Raw genomic sequence first — 3,844 nt, forward strand, 5'->3', positions numbered from 1 at the left:
TATATATATTTATTTATTTATTTTTTCGTATTCATAACGCAATTTTTGACGAACGTTTTAAATTTCGAAGAACTGCACCAGCGAGTCTTCCCATGTGCTCTCGCTTCACTCAGCTGGTGCAGGAGGAGGAACGCTGGAGAGCTAGTGGCTCCGGCCGCGATGGATGGATGGATGGTGCCATGCCGCCCAGGCGAAATTAAGCTGTTTTGACCATTAAATAAACATATAATAAATGCGACTTATATGCCAAAGTGACTTATATACATTTTTCTCCTCTTCATGATGCTTTTTTTCACTGATGCAACTTATACTCTGGAGCGACTTATACGCCGGAAAATACTGTATTTCCTGTATATCTGTGTGGCCTGTCCTGAAAATCTGTCCTTGCAAGTAAAAATAAAATTTTCTTTTCCTACTCTGCTCCTGTAACCTGGAACACCTTGCAAAAAAGATCTGAAGTTGTCTACTTTGATCTCTTTAAGAGATTTAAAACAACTGATAAGGTCAATAAAAAAAATCAAAGCGAATATGTCCTTGTTTTTAGTATTTTACCTTGTTTTATAGGGCACTCTTGATTTTATTGTTTTATAACACTACTTTTTATTTTATTTGAATTTTATTGTTGTTTATTGCTGTCTGTAACTTCTCTGTTGTCTGTCTAAAACAGGTCTCTCTCGCAAATGAGTCCGTGTGACTCAATGAGACTAAAAGGTTGATCACGTTTTTGAAAATATTTGATATTAAAATAAAGTAAATAATGGAAATTGATCTTAAAAAGTGTAGAAATAACTAGTAATAATTATCACTGGTTATAGAGTCTAATGGTGGCTGGTCATAATCTGTTATAGAGGTCACATAATGGCTGGTTGAGATGCACCTGACCTCTGCAGAGCAGAGATAAAAAGAGTGACAGCGCCCTCTTGTGGGTGAAAAGAGCTCCATCCCAGTCAGAGTGCTGCATGGTTCCTGTTTCAGTGATGAGGTTTCTCCAAACCAAATGAAACCTGTGGTTCAAGATGAAAACAACAGAAAAAATATGACACCGAAGAAGAAGAAGAGGAGGAGGAGGAGGGGGAAGGTGAATCGTGTGTGCAGTTTTCTGTCTCCTGTTTTATTTGGATGAATGAAACACTTTCAGTTACAAAAATGACTTAAAATGAACAACACTGTACAATGAACAAGCAGTTATTTTTCAACCTTTTTTTCCTTTTTGGTTTTCAAGATAAATACACTAAAAGTCTAAGTTGCTACCACAGGAGGGGGGGGGGGGGGGGGACATTAAAGTGGGGGGGGTGTGTGAGTGGGGGAGGATGGGAGACACACACACACATTCAGTCACACAAACTAAGGAAACAATGGGGCGTATAAACGCTACATGTTCTGGGAAGTTGGCAAACAGAACAGTTGATAGAACAGCTCTTGGGGGGAGGGGGGGGGTTGGTTGGTTAGAAAACAAGCAAAACACACACACAGACAAGTGTAACAAGGTGTAACCCTCCAGTCAAGCATCCACTTCCAGAAAATATCTCGAACTTCCCCTCATAAATGCTTCACGCACACAAACGCTGAAGGGTAAAACTCAGACAGGTGACCGTTAGGATCAAACATCAGGGTGAAACAAATAAAAGTTAAAAAAAACAAAAAAAACAAGGGGAAGGAATTTAAGCAGAACTCCGGCAGCACGAGCAGAAAAAGACACAAACTTAAGAAGGATCTGAACAGCTACAAAGATACCGAGAAACTTCATTATCACCGTCATCATCGTCATCATAACCATGAGAAGCTTAAGATTATTTTTTTTCCAATGACAAATACTTAAAAATATACATTTCATCATCTTAATTATCATCATCATTATTAATATTATTATTTCCCTTTGGATAGCTGAGGTCAATGCTTCAAAAAAAACCCCAGCTCACTAGGTGACGAAAGAGGGCAGACAGGGAGAAGCAGTGGAGGCTGTGTGTTGAAAAGAGGATCAAGTTCGAGCTCTTTGGTTTTATTCTTTAACATCTGACTTGCTTTGCTGTGTTGCTGTAGAAGCTTTGGACTAAAGCTGTATTGTAGGAAAGAGAAAGAAGAGAGAGAGAGACATGTAGGAGAGGAAGAGCGTGTGGATGGGAGTGGGTGGAGAAACATGTAGCAGCTTTTGTTGAGGGTTTGTTTGCTCTGCTCTTCATGCCTCTCATTTTTTTATACAAAAAAAGTTTATGATTTTTTTTTTTCCTTTTTATTCCAGTCACTTTGAAGGAACAAACCTGAAGGAATTTGAGCTGCACAAATCAACAAATAGTACCACATTTAGGTCTGCGTGCAAATGGTGAGACACCCAGGAGCGGTTAGCTTAGCTTAGCATAAAGACTGGAAACAAGTGGAGGAGTTAGCATTGCTCTGCCTAAATGAGGTGGAAATTATGAACCGTTCACTTCAAACACGCGTTATCACTGATTTTAGTTTGTTCTACTCCTTCTGAAGGACTTTTGAAATACACTTTGACTTTTCCTGCTGCACCTGCTGCTCTCAGTTGAGCCCAACAGTTTGTATCGTTTCGATGGCTTCTGCTGTCTTTGAATCTGGATGTGAGGCAGTAATGCTGAAAGCAATAGTTTCAGGAGCCGGTGAGAAGAGCTCAAAAGCTGCTGTTTCAGTTAGAAAAAGTCAGGTTTCTGCTGCACGCTGGGTTCAAACTAAACTGGTCTTTAATGTGAACGTTTTTATACTTTTTAAGACTCTTTCGCATTTGTTGAAGCTCATAACCTCTAAATTAATCCACGTCAACATGTTCATTTAGGTGACAAACTAACTTTCTTTGCTCCAGTCTTTATAATAATCTAATATCTTGGCTAAAGACTTGGTAAAGTGATAGATCGGATCTTTTGAAGTAGAGTTCTCTTTCAGTGTTGTGAACAAATAATATCTCACCTGTTGTAGATAAGGTTTTGATCAACCTCAGCTTAAAGAATTGAAGTTTAATTCGGACCAGATTGACAGGCTAACCAATAGGCCAAGCAAGGACACAATCAAAGTAGCTTGCTGCTTTTTAAAAACAATTATAGTCTCAGAAATGTTATACAGAAGATGTTTATAAATTATATGGTTATTTATGTGAAATTTTACGGTTGGCAGCTTGTACCTGTAGCGGTTCTGTTGCAGTTTGGGGGCACTTCCTGCAGGATTTTCATATTAGATCTGATCACTGACATGAATAAAAATGGATGAAATGACTTTATCGCCTTCCATCGTCCAAAATTAAAGCCACAATAAGTTAAGGTAAGAGCCACACGAATCAACAAAAGTTAACACCTAAAAAAATTGTTTTATAAACATCCTTTTGTTTGCACAGAGGTGGGACTTAAAAAAATGTAATGCAACCAGCCACTAGGAGGTGCTCATCTTTAGTAGCTTCAATTTCATGCTTCTAGTCCTATTTCTAGTTTTACTATAAGTCAATGATTCTGCCAGAAAAATTGTGTGATTTAAATTTGACAGCAGTAAAAAGGCTGTTAAAACAGAGGTGCAGTAGTCCCTCGCTACTTCGCGTTTTTTGCAATATAAGAGTGGACATGACACACAATTGGCTGATTGATGGATGAGCCACACGATCGGCATGGAATTGTTTTTTAAAATAAATTATTTTAAATAATTTAGCACCTGTGGCGCCTGTGTGCAGCCCACAGCTTGCAGAAGAAGCTTCCTCCTGCAGCGGAGAAGTGGGCGTGGCCAAGAGTGCTGGCAGGTGGCAGAGAGCTGAGATCATGACATGCTCTGCTCTTTTACAGCATTTAGAGTTTAGAAACGTTGTTTAAAATGTTGCAAGAATGTGGTAAGCGTTTAAAATGCCTTC

Source organism: Nematolebias whitei, chromosome 5 (genome assembly GCF_014905685.2).
Source record: "Nematolebias whitei isolate Nwh7 chromosome 5, NemWhi1, whole genome shotgun sequence".
Taxonomy (NCBI): Eukaryota; Metazoa; Chordata; class Actinopteri; order Cyprinodontiformes; family Rivulidae; genus Nematolebias; species Nematolebias whitei.